The following is a 21,638-nucleotide window of genomic DNA, read 5'->3' as shown; positions in this document are numbered from 1 at the left end:
CTGTGCGCAATGATCTCCCCGGCGGAAACAGGAAGCTGGCAGTTGCTGTTTTCAATGGTGCCGTCCAGGCTGACACCGCCTCCTCGCACCTTTCTTTCCAGCTCCCCGGATACCACCTCCACTCCCACTCCCAGTTTCCAGCAGCCACCTGGAGAGGTGGTGAGAAGGGTGCTGGGCAGTTTCTGGCCTAGCTTACTCCTGCAGTGCTTGGTTCCCACTCTGTGAATACCCCACCTGAAATCGGACTCTGGCTTGCCCTTAGGCACTAGAGAGCTAACGGGGCTGCTGCATTTCAGCACCGGGGCAACAGGAGTGAACATACGTTTTCTCCGGTGAGTTGGCAGAGAGCATTTCTTGTTGGGAGCTTTCGTTCAAGGAGGCCGGCAGTGCGGCCTACGTAGCGAGGCAAGCAGCCACCTGGAGCGGCGGTTTGAGAGTGGGCCGCTTCTGTTGGAGCTGCTCCGCTCCTGATCCAGCTCTCTGCTACAGCCCGGGAAAGCAGGAGCTGGACCCTCATGGGAGACCAGGGCAAAGCTGCTGGCTCCCGGTCTCGGGTCAGCGTAGAAGCTGGGGAAGTGCAGTCTGCGTGCATTGAGATAGGCGCTAGGCGAAACGAGCTGACCGGCACCACGATACACGGAGCGAAACTCAACCCGCGTCGTACGAACTGCAGGTTAGCAAGCACGAACACGGCCGTTGCCCTGCGCAGTGCACTCAGGGGCTATAGGGGAACGGTGCTGAGGTCCACGTAGCTAAGTTCTGCCTCTGCGCAATGATCTCCCCGGCGGAAACAGGAAGCTGGCAGTTGCTGTTTTCAATGGTGCCGTCCAGGCTGACACCGCCTCCTCGCACCTTTCTTTCCAGCTCCCCGGATACCACCTCCACTCCCACTCCCAGTTTCCAGCAGCCACCTTGAGAGGTGGTGAGAAGGGTGCTGGGCAGTTTCTGGCCTAGCTTACTCCTGCAGTGCTTGCTTCCCACTCTGTGAATACCCCACCTGAAATCGGACTCTGGCTTGCCCTTAGGCACTAGAGAGCTAACGGGGCTGCTGCATTTCAGCACCGGGGCAACAGGAGTGAACATACGTTTTCTCCGGTGAGTTGGCAGAGAGCATTTCTTGTTGGGAGCTTTCGTTCAAGGAGGCCGGCAGTGCGGCCTACGTAGCGAGGCAAGCAGCCACCTGGAGCGGCGGTTTGAGAGTGGGCTGCTTCTGTTGGAGCTGCTCCGCTCCTGATCCAGCTCTCTGCTACAGCCCGGGAAAGCAGGAGCTGGACCCTCATGGGAGACCAGGGCAAAGCTGCTGGCTCCCGGTCTCGGGTCAGCGTAGAAGCTGGGGAAGTGCAGTCTGCGTGCATTGAGATAGGCGCTAGGCGAAACGAGCTGACCGGCACCGCGATACACGGAGCGAAACTCAACCCGCGTCGTACGAACTGCAGGTTAGCAAGCACGAACACGGCCGTTGCCCTGCGCAGTGCACTCAGGGGCTATAGGGGAACGGTGCTGAGGTCCACGTAGCTAAGTTCTGCCTGTGCGCAATGATCTCCCCGGCGGAAACAGGAAGCTGGCAGTTGCTGTTTTCAATGGTGCCGTCCAGGCTGACACCGCCTCCTCGCACCTTTCTTTCCAGCTCCCCGGATACCACCTCCACTCCCACTCCCAGTTTCCAGCAGCCACCTTGAGAGGTGGTGAGAAGGGTGCTGGGCAGTTTCTGGCCTAGCTTACTCCTGCAGTGCTTGCTTCCCACTCTGTGAATACCCCACCTGAAATCGGACTCTGGCTTGCCCTTAGGCACTAGAGAGCTAACGGGGCTGCTGCATTTCAGCACCGGGGCAACAGGAGTGAACATACGTTTTCTCCGGTGAGTTGGCAGAGAGCATTTCTTGTTGGGAGCTTTCGTTCAAGGAGGCCGGCAGTGCGGCCTACGTAGCGAGGCAAGCAGCCACCTGGAGCGGCGGTTTGAGAGTGGGCCGCTTCTGTTGGAGCTGCTCCGCTCCTGATCCAGCTCTCTGCTACAGCCCGGGAAAGCAGGAGCTGGACCCTCATGGGAGACCAGGGCAAAGCTGCTGGCTCCCGGTCTCGGGTCAGCGTAGAAGCTGGGGAAGTGCAGTCTGCGTGCATTGAGATAGGCGCTAGGCGAAACGAGCTGACCGGCACCGCGATACACGGAGCGAAACTCAACCCGCGTCGTACGAACTGCAGGTTAGCAAGCACGAACACGGCCGTTGCCCTGCGCAGTGCACTCAGGGGCTATAGGGGAACGGTGCTGAGGTCCACGTAGCTAAGTTCTGCCTGTGCACAATGATCTCCCCGGCGGAAACAGGAAGCTGGCAGTTGCTGTTTTCAATGGTGCCGTCCAGGCTGACACCGCCTCCTCGCACCTTTCTTTCCAGCTCCCCGGATACCACCTCCACTCCCACTCCCAGTTTCCAGCAGCCACCTGGAGAGGTGGTGAGAAGGGTGCTGGGCAGTTTCTGGCCTAGCTTACTCCTGCAGTGCTTGCTTCCCACTCTGTGAATACCACACCTGAAATCGGACTCTGGCTTGCCCTTAGGCACTAGAGAGCTAACGGGGCTGCTGCATTTCAGCACCGGGGCAACAGGAGTGAACATACGTTTTCTCCGGTGAGTTGGCAGAGAGCATTTCTTGTTGGGAGCTTTCGTTCAAGGAGGCCGGCAGTGCGGCCTACGTAGCGAGGCAAGCAGCCACCTGGAGCGGCGGTTTGAGAGTGGGCCGCTTCTGTTGGAGCTGCTCCGCTCCTGATCCAGCTCTCTGCTACAGCCCGGGAAAGCAGGAGCTGGACCCTCATGGGAGACCAGGGCAAAGCTGCTGGCTCCCGGTCTCGGGTCAGCGTAGAAGCTGGGGAAGTGCAGTCTGCGTGCATTGAGATAGGCGCTAGGCGAAACGAGCTGACCGGCACCGCGATACACGGAGCGAAACTCAACCCGCGTCGTACGAACTGCAGGTTAGCAAGCACGAACACGGCCGTTGCCCTGCGCAGTGCACTCAGGGGCTATAGGGGAACGGTGCTGAGGTCCACGTAGCTAAGTTCTGCCTGTGCACAATGATCTCCCCGGCGGAAACAGGAAGCTGGCAGTTGCTGTTTTCAATGGTGCCGTCCAGGCTGACACCGCCTCCTCGCACCTTTCTTTCCAGCTCCCCGGATACCACCTCCACTCCCACTCCCAGTTTCCAGCAGCCACCTGGAGAGGTGGTGAGAAGGGTGCTGGGCAGTTTCTGGCCTAGCTTACTCCTGCAGTGCTTGGTTCCCACTCTGCGAATACCCCACCTGAAATCGGACTCTGGCTTGCCCTTAGGCACTAGAGAGCTAACGGGGCTGCTGCATTTCAGCACCGGGGCAACAGGAGTGAACATACGTTTTCTCCGGTGAGTTGGCAGAGAGCATTTCTTGTTGGGAGCTTTCGTTCAAGGAGGCCGGCAGTGCGGCCTACGTAGCGAGGCAAGCAGCCACCTGGAGCGGCGGTTTGAGAGTGGGCCGCTTCTGTTGGAGCTGCTCCGCTCCTGATCCAGCTCTCTGCTACAGCCCGGGAAAGCAGGAGCTGGACCCTCATGGGAGACCAGGGCAAAGCTGCTGGCTCCCGGTCTCGGGTCAGCGTAGAAGCTGGGGAAGTGCAGTCTGCGTGCATTGAGATAGGCGCTAGGCGAAACGAGCTGACCGGCACCGCGATACACGGAGCGAAACTCAACCCGCGTCGTACGAACTGCAGGTTAGCAAGCACGAACACGGCCGTTGCCCTGCGCAGTGCACTCAGGGGCTATAGGGGAACGGTGCTGAGGTCCACGTAGCTAAGTTCTGCCTGTGCACAATGATCTCCCCGGCGGAAACAGGAAGCTGGCAGTTGCTGTTTTCAATGGTGCCGTCCAGGCTGACACCGCCTCCTCGCACCTTTCTTTCCAGCTCCCCGGATACCACCTCCACTCCCACTCCCAGTTTCCAGCAGCCACCTTGAGAGGTGGTGAGAAGGGTGCTGGCAGTTTCTGGCCTAGCTTACTCCTGCAGTGCTTGCTTCCCACTCTGTGAATACCCCACCTGAAATCGGACTCTGGCTTGCCCTTAGGCACTAGAGAGCTAACGGGGCTGCTGCATTTCAGCACTGGGGCAACAGGAGTGAACATACGTTTTCTCCGGTGAGTTGGCAGAGAGCATTTCTTGTTGGGAGCTCTCGTTCAAGGAGGCCGGCAGTGCGGCCTACGTAGCGAGGCAAGCAGCCACCTGGAGCGGCGGTTTGAGAGTGGGCCGCTTCTGTTGGAGCTGCTCCGCTCCTGATCCAGCTCTCTGCTACAGCCCGGGAAAGCAGGAGCTGGACCCTCATGGGAGACCAGGGCAAAGCTGCTGGCTCCCGGTCTCGGGTCAGCGTAGAAGCTGGGGAAGTGCAGTCTGCGTGCATTGAGATAGGCGCTAGGCGAAACGAGCTGACCGGCACCGCGATACACGGAGCGAAACTCAACCCGCGTCGTACGAACTGCAGGTTAGCAAGCACGAACACGGCCGTTGCCCTGCGCAGTGCACTCAGGGGCTATAGGGGAACGGTGCTGAGGTCCACGTAGCTAAGTTCTGCCTGTGCACAATGATCTCCCCGGCGGAAACAGGAAGCTGGCAGTTGCTGTTTTCAATGGTGCCGTCCAGGCTGACACCGCCTCCTCGCACCTTTCTTTCCAGCTCCCCGGATACCACCTCCACTCCCACTCCCAGTTTCCAGCAGCCACCTGGAGAGGTGGTGAGAAGGGTGCTGGGCAGTTTCTGGCCTAGCTTACTCCTGCAGTGCTTGGTTCCCACTCTGTGAATACCCCACCTGAAATCGGACTCTGGCTTGCCCTTAGGCACTAGAGAGCTAACGGGGCTGCTGCATTTCAGCACTGGGGCAACAGGAGTGAACATACGTTTTCTCCGGTGAGTTGGCAGAGAGCATTTCTTGTTGGGAGCTTTCGTTCAAGGAGGCCGGCAGTGCGGCCTACGTAGCGAGGCAAGCAGCCACCTGGAGCGGCGGTTTGAGAGTGGGCCGCTTCTGTTGGAGCTGCTCCGCTCCTGATCCAGCTCTCTGCTACAGCCCGGGAAAGCAGGAGCTGGACCCTCATGGGAGACCAGGGCAAAGCTGCTGGCTCCCGGTCTCGGGTCAGCGTAGAAGCTGGGGAAGTGCAGTCTGCGTGCATTGAGATAGGCGCTAGGCGAAACGAGCTGACCGGCACCGCGATACACGGAGCGAAACTCAACCCGCGTCGTACGAACTGCAGGTTAGCAAGCACGAACACGGCCGTTGCCCTGCGCAGTGCACTCAGGGGCTATAGGGGAACGGTGCTGAGGTCCACGTAGCTAAGTTCTGCCTGTGCACAATGATCTCCCCGGCGGAAACAGGAAGCTGGCAGTTGCTGTTTTCAATGGTGCCGTCCAGGCTGACACCGCCTCCTCACACCTTTCTTTCCAGCTCCCCGGATACCACCTCCACTCCCACTCCCAGTTTCCAGCAGCCACCTTGAGAGGTGGTGAGAAGGGTGCTGGGCAGTTTCTGGCCTAGCTTACTCCTGCAGTGCTTGGTTCCCACTCTGTGAATACCCCACCTGAAATCGGACTCTGGCTTGCCCTTAGGCACTAGAGAGCTAACGGGGCTGCTGCATTTCAGCACTGGGGCAACAGGAGTGAACATACGTTTTCTCCGGTGAGTTGGCAGAGAGCATTTCTTGTTGGGAGCTTTCGTTCAAGGAGGCCGGCAGTGCGGCCTACGTAGCGAGGCAAGCAGCCACCTGGAGCGGCGGTTTGAGAGTGGGCCGCTTCTGTTGGAGCTGCTCCGCTCCTGATCCAGCTCTCTGCTACAGCCCGGGAAAGCAGGAGCTGGACCCTCATGGGAGACCAGGGCAAAGCTGCTGGCTCCCGGTCTCGGGTCAGCGTAGAAGCTGGGGAAGTGCAGTCTGCGTGCATTGAGATAGGCGCTAGGCGAAACGAGCTGACCGGCACCGCGATACACGGAGCGAAACTCAACCCGCGTCGTACGAACTGCAGGTTAGCAAGCACGAACACGGCCGTTGCCCTGCGCAGTGCACTCAGGGGCTATAGGGGAACGGTGCTGAGGTCCACGTAGCTAAGTTCTGCCTGTGCACAATGATCTCCCCGGCGGAAACAGGAAGCTGGCAGTTGCTGTTTTCAATGGTGCCGTCCAGGCTGACACCGCCTCCTCGCACCTTTCTTTCCAGCTCCCCGGATACCACCTCCACTCCCACTCCCAGTTTCCAGCAGCCACCTGGAGAGGTGGTGAGAAGGGTGCTGGGCAGTTTCTGGCCTAGCTTACTCCTGCAGTGCTTGCTTCCCACTCTGTGAATACCACACCTGAAATCGGACTCTGGCTTGCCCTTAGGCACTAGAGAGCTAACGGGGCTGCTGCATTTCAGCACTGGGGCAACAGGAGTGAACATACGTTTTCTCCGGTGAGTTGGCAGAGAGCATTTCTTGTTGGGAGCTTTCGTTCAAGGAGGCCGGCAGTGCGGCCTACGTAGCGAGGCAAGCAGCCACCTGGAGCGGCGGTTTGAGAGTGGGCCGCTTCTGTTGGAGCTGCTCCGCTCCTGATCCAGCTCTCTGCTACAGCCCGGGAAAGCAGGAGCTGGACCCTCATGGGAGACCAGGGCAAAGCTGCTGGCTCCCGGTCTCGGGTCAGCGTAGAAGCTGGGGAAGTGCAGTCTGCGTGCATTGAGATAGGCGCTAGGCGAAACGAGCTGACCGGCACCGCGATACACGGAGCGAAACTCAACCCGCGTCGTACGAACTGCAGGTTAGCAAGCACGAACACGGCCGTTGCCCTGCGTAGTGCACTCAGGGGCTATAGGGGAACGGTGCTGAGGTCCACGTAGCTAAGTTCTGCCTGTGCACAATGATCTCCCCGGCGGAAACAGGAAGCTGGCAGTTGCTGTTTTCAATGGTGCCGTCCAGGCTGACACCGCCTCCTCGCACCTTTCTTTCCAGCTCCCCGGATACCACCTCCACTCCCACTCCCAGTTTCCAGCAGCCACCTTGAGAGGTGGTGAGAAGGGTGCTGGCAGTTTCTGGCCTAGCTTACTCCTGCAGTGCTTGCTTCCCACTCTGTGAATACCCCACCTGAAATCGGACTCTGGCTTGCCCTTAGGCACTAGAGAGCTAACGGGGCTGCTGCATTTCAGCACTGGGGCAACAGGAGTGAACATACGTTTTCTCCGGTGAGTTGGCAGAGAGCATTTCTTGTTGGGAGCTTTCGTTCAAGGAGGCCGGCAGTGCGGCCTACGTAGCGAGGCAAGCAGCCACCTGGAGCGGCGGTTTGAGAGTGGGCCGCTTCTGTTGGAGCTGCTCCGCTCCTGATCCAGCTCTCTGCTACAGCCCGGGAAAGCAGGAGCTGGACCCTCATGGGAGACCAGGGCAAAGCTGCTGGCTCCCGGTCTCGGGTCAGCGTAGAAGCTGGGGAAGTGCAGTCTGCGTGCATTGAGATAGGCGCTAGGCGAAACGAGCTGACCGGCACCGCGATACACGGAGCGAAACTCAACCCGCGTCGTACGAACTGCAGGTTAGCAAGCACGAACACGGCCGTTGCCCTGCGCAGTGCACTCAGGGGCTATAGGGGAACGGTGCTGAGGTCCACGTAGCTAAGTTCTGCCTGTGCACAATGATCTCCCCGGCGGAAACAGGAAGCTGGCAGTTGCTGTTTTCAATGGTGCCGTCCAGGCTGACACCGCCTCCTCGCACCTTTCTTTCCAGCTCCCCGGATACCACCTCCACTCCCACTCCCAGTTTCCAGCAGCCACCTGGAGAGGTGGTGAGAAGGGTGCTGGGCAGTTTCTGGCCTAGCTTACTCCTGCAGTGCTTGGTTCCCACTCTGTGAATACCCCACCTGAAATCGGACTCTGGCTTGCCCTTAGGCACTAGAGAGCTAACGGGGCTGCTGCATTTCAGCACTGGGGCAACAGGAGTGAACATACGTTTTCTCCGGTGAGTTGGCAGAGAGCATTTCTTGTTGGGAGCTTTCGTTCAAGGAGGCCGGCAGTGCGGCCTACGTAGCGAGGCAAGCAGCCACCTGGAGCGGCGGTTTGAGAGTGGGCCGCTTCTGTTGGAGCTGCTCCGCTCCTGATCCAGCTCTCTGCTACAGCCCGGGAAAGCAGGAGCTGGACCCTCATGGGAGACCAGGGCAAAGCTGCTGGCTCCCGGTCTCGGGTCAGCGTAGAAGCTGGGGAAGTGCAGTCTGCGTGCATTGAGATAGGCGCTAGGCGAAACGAGCTGACCGGCACCGCGATACACGGAGCGAAACTCAACCCGCGTCGTACGAACTGCAGGTTAGCAAGCACGAACACGGCCGTTGCCCTGCGCAGTGCACTCAGGGGCTATAGGGGAACGGTGCTGAGGTCCACGTAGCTAAGTTCTGCCTGTGCACAATGATCTCCCCGGCGGAAACAGGAAGCTGGCAGTTGCTGTTTTCAATGGTGCCGTCCAGGCTGACACCGCCTCCTCGCACCTTTCTTTCCAGCTCCCCGGATACCACCTCCACTCCCACTCCCAGTTTCCAGCAGCCACCTGGAGAGGTGGTGAGAAGGGTGCTGGGCAGTTTCTGGCCTAGCTTACTCCTGCAGTGCTTGCTTCCCACTCTGTGAATACCCCACCTGAAATCGGACTCTGGCTTGCCCTTAGGCACTAGAGAGCTAACGGGGCTGCTGCATTTCAGCACTGGGGCAACAGGAGTGAACATACGTTTTCTCCGGTGAGTTGGCAGAGAGCATTTCTTGTTGGGAGCTTTCGTTCAAGGAGGCCGGCAGTGCGGCCTACGTAGCGAGGCAAGCAGCCACCTGGAGCGGCGGTTTGAGAGTGGGCCGCTTCTGTTGGAGCTGCTCCGCTCCTGATCCAGCTCTCTGCTACAGCCCGGGAAAGCAGGAGCTGGACCCTCATGGGAGACCAGGGCAAAGCTGCTGGCTCCCGGTCTCGGGTCAGCGTAGAAGCTGGGGAAGTGCAGTCTGCGTGCATTGAGATAGGCGCTAGGCGAAACGAGCTGACCGGCACCGCGATACACGGAGCGAAACTCAACCCGCGTCGTACGAACTGCAGGTTAGCAAGCACGAACACGGCCGTTGCCCTGCGCAGTGCACTCAGGGGCTATAGGGGAACGGTGCTGAGGTCCACGTAGCTAAGTTCTGCCTGTGCACAATGATCTCCCCGGCGGAAACAGGAAGCTGGCAGTTGCTGTTTTCAATGGTGCCGTCCAGGCTGACACCGCCTCCTCGCACCTTTCTTTCCAGCTCCCCGGATACCACCTCCACTCCCACTCCCAGTTTCCAGCAGCCACCTGGAGAGGTGGTGAGAAGGGTGCTGGGCAGTTTCTGGCCTAGCTTACTCCTGCAGTGCTTGCTTCCCACTCTGTGAATACCACACCTGAAATCGGACTCTGGCTTGCCCTTAGGCACTAGAGAGCTAACGGGGCTGCTGCATTTCAGCACTGGGGCAACAGGAGTGAACATACGTTTTCTCCGGTGAGTTGGCAGAGAGCATTTCTTGTTGGGAGCTTTCGTTCAAGGAGGCCGGCAGTGCGGCCTACGTAGCGAGGCAAGCAGCCACCTGGAGCGGCGGTTTGAGAGTGGGCCGCTTCTGTTGGAGCTGCTCCGCTCCTGATCCAGCTCTCTGCTACAGCCCGGGAAAGCAGGAGCTGGACCCTCATGGGAGACCAGGGCAAAGCTGCTGGCTCCCGGTCTCGGGTCAGCGTAGAAGCTGGGGAAGTGCAGTCTGCGTGCATTGAGATAGGCGCTAGGCGAAACGAGCTGACCGGCACCGCGATACACGGAGCGAAACTCAACCCGCGTCGTACGAACTGCAGGTTAACAAGCACGAACACGGCCGTTGCCCTGCGCAGTGCACTCAGGGGCTATAGGGGAACGGTGCTGAGGTCCACGTAGCTAAGTTCTGCCTGTGCACAATGATCTCCCCGGCGGAAACAGGAAGCTGGCAGTTGCTGTTTTCAATGGTGCCGTCCAGGCTGACACCGCCTCCTCGCACCTTTCTTTCCAGCTCCCCGGATACCACCTCCACTCCCACTCCCAGTTTCCAGCAGCCACCTTGAGAGGTGGTGAGAAGGGTGCTGGGCAGTTTCTGGCCTAGCTTACTCCTGCAGTGCTTGGTTCCCACTCTGTGAATACCCCACCTGAAATCGGACTCTGGCTTGCCCTTAGGCACTAGAGAGCTAACAGGGCTGCTGCATTTCAGCACCGGGGCAACAGGAGTGAACATACGTTTTCTCCGGTGAGTTGGCAGAGAGCATTTCTTGTTGGGAGCTTTCGTTCAAGGAGGCCGGCAGTGCGGCCTACGTAGCGAGGCAAGCAGCCACCTGGAGCGGCGGTTTGAGAGTGGGCCGCTTCTGTTGGAGCTGCTCCGCTCCTGATCCAGCTCTCTGCTACAGCCCGGGAAAGCAGGAGCTGGACCCTCATGGGAGACCAGGGCAAAGCTGCTGGCTCCCGGTCTCGGGTCAGCGTAGAAGCTGGGGAAGTGCAGTCTGCGTGCATTGAGATAGGCGCTAGGCGAAACGAGCTGACCGGCACCGCGATACACGGAGCGAAACTCAACCCGCGTCGTACGAACTGCAGGTTAGCAAGCACGAACACGGCCGTTGCCCTGCGTAGTGCACTCAGGGGCTATAGGGGAACGGTGCTGAGGTCCACGTAGCTAAGTTCTGCCTGTGCACAATGATCTCCCCGGCGGAAACAGGAAGCTGGCAGTTGCTGTTTTCAATGGTGCCGTCCAGGCTGACACCGCCTCCTCGCACCTTTCTTTCCAGCTCCCCGGATACCACCTCCACTCCCACTCCCAGTTTCCAGCAGCCACCTTGAGAGGTGGTGAGAAGGGTGCTGGCAGTTTCTGGCCTAGCTTACTCCTGCAGTGCTTGCTTCCCACTCTGTGAATACCCCACCTGAAATCGGACTCTGGCTTGCCCTTAGGCACTAGAGAGCTAACGGGGCTGCTGCATTTCAGCACTGGGGCAACAGGAGTGAACATACGTTTTCTCCGGTGAGTTGGCAGAGAGCATTTCTTGTTGGGAGCTTTCGTTCAAGGAGGCCGGCAGTGCGGCCTACGTAGCGAGGCAAGCAGCCACCTGGAGCGGCGGTTTGAGAGTGGGCCGCTTCTGTTGGAGCTGCTCCGCTCCTGATCCAGCTCTCTGCTACAGCCCGGGAAAGCAGGAGCTGGACCCTCATGGGAGACCAGGGCAAAGCTGCTGGCTCCCGGTCTCGGGTCAGCGTAGAAGCTGGGGAAGTGCAGTCTGCGTGCATTGAGATAGGCGCTAGGCGAAACGAGCTGACCGGCACCGCGATACACGGAGCGAAACTCAACCCGCGTCGTACGAACTGCAGGTTAGCAAGCACGAACACGGCCGTTGCCCTGCGCAGTGCACTCAGGGGCTATAGGGGAACGGTGCTGAGGTCCACGTAGCTAAGTTCTGCCTGTGCACAATGATCTCCCCGGCGGAAACAGGAAGCTGGCAGTTGCTGTTTTCAATGGTGCCGTCCAGGCTGACACCGCCTCCTCGCACCTTTCTTTCCAGCTCCCCGGATACCACCTCCACTCCCACTCCCAGTTTCCAGCAGCCACCTGGAGAGGTGGTGAGAAGGGTGCTGGGCAGTTTCTGGCCTAGCTTACTCCTGCAGTGCTTGGTTCCCACTCTGTGAATACCCCACCTGAAATCGGACTCTGGCTTGCCCTTAGGCACTAGAGAGCTAACGGGGCTGCTGCATTTCAGCACTGGGGCAACAGGAGTGAACATACGTTTTCTCCGGTGAGTTGGCAGAGAGCATTTCTTGTTGGGAGCTTTCGTTCAAGGAGGCCGGCAGTGCGGCCTACGTAGCGAGGCAAGCAGCCACCTGGAGCGGCGGTTTGAGAGTGGGCCGCTTCTGTTGGAGCTGCTCCGCTCCTGATCCAGCTCTCTGCTACAGCCCGGGAAAGCAGGAGCTGGACCCTCATGGGAGACCAGGGCAAAGCTGCTGGCTCCCGGTCTCGGGTCAGCGTAGAAGCTGGGGAAGTGCAGTCTGCGTGCATTGAGATAGGCGCTAGGCGAAACGAGCTGACCGGCACCGCGATACACGGAGCGAAACTCAACCCGCGTCGTACGAACTGCAGGTTAGCAAGCACGAACACGGCCGTTGCCCTGCGCAGTGCACTCAGGGGCTATAGGGGAACGGTGCTGAGGTCCACGTAGCTAAGTTCTGCCTGTGCACAATGATCTCCCCGGCGGAAACAGGAAGCTGGCAGTTGCTGTTTTCAATGGTGCCGTCCAGGCTGACACCGCCTCCTCGCACCTTTCTTTCCAGCTCCCCGGATACCACCTCCACTCCCACTCCCAGTTTCCAGCAGCCACCTGGAGAGGTGGTGAGAAGGGTGCTGGGCAGTTTCTGGCCTAGCTTACTCCTGCAGTGCTTGGTTCCCACTCTGTGAATACCCCACCTGAAATCGGACTCTGGCTTGCCCTTAGGCACTAGAGAGCTAACGGGGCTGCTGCATTTCAGCACTGGGGCAACAGGAGTGAACATACGTTTTCTCCGGTGAGTTGGCAGAGAGCATTTCTTGTTGGGAGCTTTCGTTCAAGGAGGCCGGCAGTGCGGCCTACGTAGCGAGGCAAGCAGCCACCTGGAGCGGCGGTTTGAGAGTGGGCCGCTTCTGTTGGAGCTGCTCCGCTCCTGATCCAGCTCTCTGCTACAGCCCGGGAAAGCAGGAGCTGGACCCTCATGGGAGACCAGGGCAAAGCTGCTGGCTCCCGGTCTCGGGTCAGCGTAGAAGCTGGGGAAGTGCAGTCTGCGTGCATTGAGATAGGCGCTAGGCGAAACGAGCTGACCGGCACCGCGATACACGGAGCGAAACTCAACCCGCGTCGTACGAACTGCAGGTTAACAAGCACGAACACGGCCGTTGCCCTGCGCAGTGCACTCAGGGGCTATAGGGGAACGGTGCTGAGGTCCACGTAGCTAAGTTCTGCCTGTGCACAATGATCTCCCCGGCGGAAACAGGAAGCTGGCAGTTGCTGTTTTCAATGGTGCCGTCCAGGCTGACACCGCCTCCTCGCACCTTTCTTTCCAGCTCCCCGGATACCACCTCCACTCCCACTCCCAGTTTCCAGCAGCCACCTTGAGAGGTGGTGAGAAGGGTGCTGGGCAGTTTCTGGCCTAGCTTACTCCTGCAGTGCTTGGTTCCCACTCTGTGAATACCCCACCTGAAATCGGACTCTGGCTTGCCCTTAGGCACTAGAGAGCTAACGGGGCTGCTGCATTTCAGCACCGGGGCAACAGGAGTGAACATACGTTTTCTCCGGTGAGTTGGCAGAGAGCATTTCTTGTTGGGAGCTTTCGTTCAAGGAGGCCGGCAGTGCGGCCTACGTAGCGAGGCAAGCAGCCACCTGGAGCGGCGGTTTGAGAGTGGGCCGCTTCTGTTGGAGCTGCTCCGCTCCTGATCCAGCTCTCTGCTACAGCCCGGGAAAGCAGGAGCTGGACCCTCATGGGAGACCAGGGCAAAGCTGCTGGCTCCCGGTCTCGGGTCAGCGTAGAAGCTGGGGAAGTGCAGTCTGCGTGCATTGAGATAGGCGCTAGGCGAAACGAGCTGACCGGCACCGCGATACACGGAGCGAAACTCAACCCGCGTCGTACGAACTGCAGGTTAGCAAGCACGAACACGGCCGTTGCCCTGCGTAGTGCACTCAGGGGCTATAGGGGAACGGTGCTGAGGTCCACGTAGCTAAGTTCTGCCTGTGCACAATGATCTCCCCGGCGGAAACAGGAAGCTGGCAGTTGCTGTTTTCAATGGTGCCGTCCAGGCTGACACCGCCTCCTCGCACCTTTCTTTCCAGCTCCCCGGATACCACCTCCACTCCCACTCCCAGTTTCCAGCAGCCACCTTGAGAGGTGGTGAGAAGGGTGCTGGCAGTTTCTGGCCTAGCTTACTCCTGCAGTGCTTGCTTCCCACTCTGTGAATACCCCACCTGAAATCGGACTCTGGCTTGCCCTTAGGCACTAGAGAGCTAACGGGGCTGCTGCATTTCAGCACTGGGGCAACAGGAGTGAACATACGTTTTCTCCGGTGAGTTGGCAGAGAGCATTTCTTGTTGGGAGCTTTCGTTCAAGGAGGCCGGCAGTGCGGCCTACGTAGCGAGGCAAGCAGCCACCTGGAGCGGCGGTTTGAGAGTGGGCCGCTTCTGTTGGAGCTGCTCCGCTCCTGATCCAGCTCTCTGCTACAGCCCGGGAAAGCAGGAGCTGGACCCTCATGGGAGACCAGGGCAAAGCTGCTGGCTCCCGGTCTCGGGTCAGCGTAGAAGCTGGGGAAGTGCAGTCTGCGTGCATTGAGATAGGCGCTAGGCGAAACGAGCTGACCGGCACCGCGATACACGGAGCGAAACTCAACCCGCGTCGTACGAACTGCAGGTTAGCAAGCACGAACACGGCCGTTGCCCTGCGCAGTGCACTCAGGGGCTATAGGGGAACGGTGCTGAGGTCCACGTAGCTAAGTTCTGCCTGTGCACAATGATCTCCCCGGCGGAAACAGGAAGCTGGCAGTTGCTGTTTTCAATGGTGCCGTCCAGGCTGACACCGCCTCCTCGCACCTTTCTTTCCAGCTCCCCGGATACCACCTCCACTCCCACTCCCAGTTTCCAGCAGCCACCTGGAGAGGTGGTGAGAAGGGTGCTGGGCAGTTTCTGGCCTAGCTTACTCCTGCAGTGCTTGGTTCCCACTCTGTGAATACCCCACCTGAAATCGGACTCTGGCTTGCCCTTAGGCACTAGAGAGCTAACGGGGCTGCTGCATTTCAGCACTGGGGCAACAGGAGTGAACATACGTTTTCTCCGGTGAGTTGGCAGAGAGCATTTCTTGTTGGGAGCTTTCGTTCAAGGAGGCCGGCAGTGCGGCCTACGTAGCGAGGCAAGCAGCCACCTGGAGCGGCGGTTTGAGAGTGGGCCGCTTCTGTTGGAGCTGCTCCGCTCCTGATCCAGCTCTAGCTACAGCCCGGGAAAGCAGGAGCTGGACCATCATGGGAGACCAGGGCAAAGCTGCTGGCTCCCGGTCTCGGGTCAGCATAGAAGCTGGGGAAGTGCAGTCTGCGTGCATTGAGATAGGCGCTAGGCGAAACGAGCTGACCGGCACCGCGATACACGGAGCGAAACTCAACCCGCGTCGTACGAACTGCAGGTTAGCAAGCACGAACACGGCCGTTGCCCTGCGTAGTGCACTCAGGGGCTATAGGGGAACGGTGCTGAGGTCCACGTAGCTAAGTTCTGCCTGTGCACAATGATCTCCCCGGCGGAAACAGGAAGCTGGCAGTTGCTGTTTTCAATGGTGCCGTCCAGGCTGACACCGCCTCCTCGCACCTTTCTTTCCAGCTCCCCGGATACCACCTCCACTCCCACTCCCAGTTTCCAGCAGCCACCTTGAGAGGTGGTGAGAAGGGTGCTGGCAGTTTCTGGCCTAGCTTACTCCTGCAGTGCTTGCTTCCCACTCTGTGAATACCCCACCTGAAATCGGACTCTGGCTTGCCCTTAGGCACTAGAGAGCTAACGGGGCTGCTGCATTTCAGCACTGGGGCAACAGGAGTGAACATACGTTTTCTCCGGTGAGTTGGCAGAGAGCATTTCTTGTTGGGAGCTTTCGTTCAAGGAGGCCGGCAGTGCGGCCTACGTAGCGAGGCAAGCAGCCACCTGGAGCGGCGGTTTGAGAGTGGGCCGCTTCTGTTGGAGCTGCTCCGCTCCTGATCCAGCTCTCTGCTACAGCCCGGGAAAGCAGGAGCTGGACCCTCATGGGAGACCAGGGCAAAGCTGCTGGCTCCCGGTCTCGGGTCAGCGTAGAAGCTGGGGAAGTGCAGTCTGCGTGCATTGAGATAGGCGCTAGGCGAAACGAGCTGACCGGCACCGCGATACACGGAGCGAAACTCAACCCGCGTCGTACGAACTGCAGGTTAGCAAGCACGAACACGGCCGTTGCCCTGCGTAGTGCACTCAGGGGCTATAGGGGAACGGTGCTGAGGTCCACGTAGCTAAGTTCTGCCTGTGCACAATGATCTCCCCGGCGGAAACAGGAAGCTGGCAGTTGCTGTTTTCAATGGTGCCGTCCAGGCTGACACCGCCTCCTCGCACCTTTCTTTCCAGCTCCCCGGATACCACCTCCACTCCCACTCCCAGTTTCCAGCAGCCACCTTGAGAGGTGGTGAGAAGGGTGCTGGCAGTTTCTGGCCTAGCTTACTCCTGCAGTGCTTGCTTCCCACTCTGTGAATACCCCACCTGAAATCGGACTCTGGCTTGCCCTTAGGCACTAGAGAGCTAACGGGGCTGCTGCATTTCAGCACTGGGGCAACAGGAGTGAACATACGTTTTCTCCGGTGAGTTGGCAGAGAGCATTTCTTGTTGGGAGCTTTCGTTCAAGGAGGCCGGCAGTGCGGCCTACGTAGCGAGGCAAGCAGCCACCTGGAGCGGCGGTTTGAGAGTGGGCCGCTTCTGTTGGAGCTGCTCCGCTCCTGATCCAGCTCTCTGCTACAGCCCGGGAAAGCAGGAGCTGGACCCTCATGGGAGACCAGGGCAAAGCTGCTGGCTCCCGGTCTCGGGTCAGCGTAGAAGCTGGGGAAGTGCAGTCTGCGTGCATTGAGATAGGCGCTAGGCGAAACGAGCTGACCGGCACCGCGATACACGGAGCGAAACTCAACCCGCGTCGTACGAACTGCAGGTTAGCAAGCACGAACACGGCCGTTGCCCTGCGCAGTGCACTCAGGGGCTATAGGGGAACGGTGCTGAGGTCCACGTAGCTAAGTTCTGCCTGTGCACAATGATCTCCCCGGCGGAAACAGGAAGCTGGCAGTTGCTGTTTTCAATGGTGCCGTCCAGGCTGACACCGCCTCCTCGCACCTTTCTTTCCAGCTCCCCGGATACCACCTCCACTCCCACTCCCAGTTTCCAGCAGCCACCTTGAGAGGTGGTGAGAAGGGTGCTGGGCAGTTTCTGGCCTAGCTTACTCCTGCAGTGCTTGGTTCCCACTCTGTGAATACCCCACCTGAAATCGGACTCTGGCTTGCCCTTAGGCACTAGAGAGCTAACGGGGCTGCTGCATTTCAGCACTGGGGCAACAGGAGTGAACATACGTTTTCTCCGGTGAGTTGGCAGAGAGCATTTCTTGTTGGGAGCTTTCGTTCAAGGAGGCCGGCAGTGCGGCCTACGTAGCGAGGCAAGCAGCCACCTGGAGCGGCGGTTTGAGAGTGGGCCGCTTCTGTTGGAGCTGCTCCGCTCCTGATCCAGCTCTCTGCTACAGCCCGGGAAAGCAGGAGCTGGACCCTCATGGGAGACCAGGGCAAAGCTGCTGGCTCCCGGTCTCGGGTCAGCGTAGAAGCTGGGGAAGTGCAGTCTGCGTGCATTGAGATAGGCGCTAGGCGAAACGAGCTGACCGGCACCGCGATACACGGAGCGAAACTCAACCCGCGTCGTACGAACTGCAGGTTAGCAAGCACGAACACGGCCGTTGCCCTGCGCAGTGCACTCAGGGGCTATAGGGGAACGGTGCTGAGGTCCACGTAGCTAAGTTCTGCCTGTGCACAATGATCTCCCCGGCGGAAACAGGAAGCTGGCAGTTGCTGTTTTCAATGGTGCCGTCCAGGCTGACACCGCCTCCTCACACCTTTCTTTCCAGCTCCCCGGATACCACCTCCACTCCCACTCCCAGTTTCCAGCAGCCACCTGGAGAGGTGGTGAGAAGGGTGCTGGGCAGTTTCTGGCCTAGCTTACTCCTGCAGTGCTTGCTTCCCACTCTGTGAATACCCCACCTGAAATCGGACTCTGGCTTGCCCTTAGGCACTAGAGAGCTAACGGGGCTGCTGCATTTCAGCACTGGGGCAACAGGAGTGAACATACGTTTTCTCCGGTGAGTTGGCAGAGAGCATTTCTTGTTGGGAGCTTTCGTTCAAGGAGGCCGGCAGTGCGGCCTACGTAGCGAGGCAAGCAGCCACCTGGAGCGGCAGTTTGAGAGTGGGCCGCTTCTGTTGGAGCTGCTCCGCTCCTGATCCAGCTCTCTGCTACAGCCCGGGAAAGCAGGAGCTGGACCCTCATGGGAGACCAGGGCAAAGCTGCTGGCTCCCGGTCTCGGGTCAGCGTAGAAGCTGGGGAAGTGCAGTCTGCGTGCATTGAGATAGGCGCTAGGCGAAACGAGCTGACCGGCACCGCGATACACGGAGCGAAACTCAACCCGCGTCGTACGAACTGCAGGTTAGCAAGCACGAACACGGCCGTTGCCCTGCGCAGTGCACTCAGGGGCTATAGGGGAACGGTGCTGAGGTCCACGTAGCTAAGTTCTGCCTGTGCACAATGATCTCCCCGGCGGAAACAGGAAGCTGGCAGTTGCTGTTTTCAATGGTGCCGTCCAGGCTGACACCGCCTCCTCGCACCTTTCTTTCCAGCTCCCCGGATACCACCTCCACTCCCACTCCCAGTTTCCAGCAGCCACCTTGAGAGGTGGTGAGAAGGGTGCTGGCAGTTTCTGGCCTAGCTTACTCCTGCAGTGCTTGGTTCCCACTCTGTGAATACCCCACCTGAAATCGGACTCTGGCTTGCCCTTAGGCACTAGAGAGCTAACGGGGCTGCTGCATTTCAGCACCGGGGCAACAGGAGTGAACATACGTTTTCTCCGGTGAGTTGGCAGAGAGCATTTCTTGTTGGAGCTTTCGTTCAAGGAGGCCGGCAGTGCGGCCTACGTAGCGAGGCAAGCAGCCACCTGGAGCGGCGGTTTGAGAGTGGGCCGCTTCTGTTGGAGCTGCTCCGCTCCTGATCCAGCTCTCTGCTACAGCCCAGGAAAGCAGGAGCTGGACCCTCATGGGAGACCAGGGCAAAGCTGCTGGCTCCCGGTCTCGGGTCAGCGTAGAAGCTGGGGAAGTGCAGTCTGCGTGCATTGAGATAGGCGCTAGGCGAAACGAGATGACCGGCACCGCGATACACGGAGCGAAACTCAACCCGCGTCGTACGAACTGCAGGTTAGCAAGCACGAACACGGCCGTTGCCCTGCGCAGTGCACTCAGGGGCTATAGGGGAACGGTGCTGAGGTCCACGTAGCTAAGTTCTGCCTGTGCACAATGATCTCCCCGGCGGAAACAGGAAGCTGGCAGTTGCTGTTTTCAATGGTGCCGTCCAGGCTGACACCGCCTCCTCACACCTTTCTTTCCAGCTCCCCGGATACCACCTCCACTCCCACTCCCAGTTTCCAGCAGCCACCTTGAGAGGTGGTGAGAAGGGTGCTGGGCAGTTTCTGGCCTAGCTTACTCCTGCAGTGCTTGGTTCCCACTCTGTGAATACCCCACCTGAAATCGGACTCTGGCTTGCCCTTAGGCACTAGAGAGCTAACGGGGCTGCTGCATTTCAGCACTGGGGCAACAGGAGTGAACATACGTTTTCTCCGGTGAGTTGGCAGAGAGCATTTCTTGTTGGGAGCTTTCGTTCAAGGAGGCCGGCAGTGCGGCCTACGTAGCGAGGCAAGCAGCCACCTGGAGCGGCGGTTTGAGAGTGGGCCGCTTCTGTTGGAGCTGCTCCGCTCCTGATCCAGCTCTCTGCTACAGCCCGGGAAAGCAGGAGCTGGACCCTCATGGGAGACCAGGGCAAAGCTGCTGGCTCCCGGTCTCGGGTCAGCGTAGAAGCTGGGGAAGTGCAGTCTGCGTGCATTGAGATAGGCGCTAGGCGAAACGAGCTGACCGGCACCGCGATACACGGAGCGAAACTCAACCCGCGTCGTACGAACTGCAGGTTAGCAAGCACGAACACGGCCGTTGCCCTGCGCAGTGCACTCAGGGGCTATAGGGGAACGGTGCTGAGGTCCACGTAGCTAAGTTCTGCCTGTGCACAATGATCTCCCCGGCGGAAACAGGAAGCTGGCAGTTGCTGTTTTCAATGGTGCCGTCCAGGCTGACACCGCCTCCTCGCACCTTTCTTTCCAGCTCCCCGGATACCACCTCCACTCCCACTCCCAGTTTCCAGCAGCCACCTGGAGAGGTGGTGAGAAGGGTGCTGGCAGTTTCTGGCCTAGCTTACTCCTGCAGTGCTTGGTTCCCACTCTGTGAATACCCCACCTGAAATCGGACTCTGGCTTGCCCTTAGGCACTAGAGAGCTAACGGGGCTGCTGCATTTCAGCACCGGGGCAACAGGAGTGAACATACGTTTTCTCCGGTGAGTTGGCAGAGAGCATTTCTTGTTGGGAGCTTTCGTTCAAGGAGGTCGGCAGTGCGGCCTACGTAGCGAGGCAAGCAGCCACCTGGAGCGGCGGTTTGAGAGTGGGCCGCTTCTGTTGGAGCTGCTCCGCTCCTGATCCAGCTCTCTGCTACAGCCCGGGAAAGCAGGAGCTGGACCCTCATGGGAGACCAGGGCAAAGCTGCTGGCTCCCGGTCTCGGGTCAGCGTAGAAGCTGGGGAAGTGCAGTCTGCGTGCATTGAGATAGGCGCTAGGCGAAACGAGCTGACCGGCACCGCGATACACGGAGCGAAACTCAACCCGCGTCGTACGAACTGCAGGTTAGCAAGCACGAACACGGCCGTTGCCCTGCGCAGTGCACTCAGGGGCTATAGGGGAACGGTGCTGAGGTCCACGTAGCTAAGTTCTGCCTGTGCACAATGATCTCCCCGGCGGAAACAGGAAGCTGGCAGTTGCTGTTTTCAATGGTGCCGTCCAGGCTGACACCGCCTCCTCGCACCTTTCTTTCCAGCTCCCCGGATACCACCTCCACTCCCACTCCCAGTTTCCAGCAGCCACCTGGAGAGGTGGTGAGAAGGGTGCTGGGCAGTTTCTGGCCTAGCTTACTCCTGCAGTGCTTGGTTCCCACTCTGTGAATACCCCACCTGAAATCGGACTCTGGCTTGCCCTTAGGCACTAGAGAGCTAACGGGGCTGCTGCATTTCAGCACTGGGGCAACAGGAGTGAACATACGTTTTCTCCGGTGAGTTGGCAGAGAGCATTTCTTGTTGGGAGCTTTCGTTCAAGGAGGCCGGCAGTGCGGCCTACGTTGCGAGGCAAGCAGCCACCTGGAGCGGCGGTTTGAGAGTGGGCCGCTTCTGTTGGAGCTGCTCCGCTCCTGATCCAGCTCTCTGCTACAGCCCGGGAAAGCAGGAGCTGGACCCTCATGGGAGACCAGGGCAAAGCTGCTGGCTCCCGGTCTCGGGTCAGCGTAGAAGCTGGGGAAGTGCAGTCTGCGTGCATTGAGATAGGCGCTAGGCGAAACGAGATGACCGGCACCGCGATACACGGAGCGAAACTCAACCCGCGTCGTACGAACTGCAGGTTAGCAAGCACGAACACGGCCGTTGCCCTGCGCAGTGCACTCAGGGGCTATAGGGGAACGGTGCTGAGGTCCACGTAGCTAAGTTCTGCCTGTGCACAATGATCTCCCCGGCGGAAACAGGAAGCTGGCAGTTGCTGTTTTCAATGGTGCCGTCCAGGCTGACACCGCCTCCTCACACCTTTCTTTCCAGCTCCCCGGATACCACCTCCACTCCCACTCCCAGTTTCCAGCAGCCACCTTGAGAGGTGGTGAGAAGGGTGCTGGGCAGTTTCTGGCCTAGCTTACTCCTGCAGTGCTTGGTTCCCACTCTGTGAATACCCCACCTGAAATCGGACTCTGGCTTGCCCTTAGGCACTAGAGAGCTAACGGGGCT

Source organism: Lepus europaeus, unplaced genomic scaffold (assembly GCF_033115175.1).
Source record: "Lepus europaeus isolate LE1 unplaced genomic scaffold, mLepTim1.pri SCAFFOLD_98, whole genome shotgun sequence".
NCBI classification, from domain to species: domain Eukaryota; kingdom Metazoa; phylum Chordata; class Mammalia; order Lagomorpha; family Leporidae; genus Lepus; species Lepus europaeus.
This window is presented reverse-complemented; position numbering follows the sequence as displayed.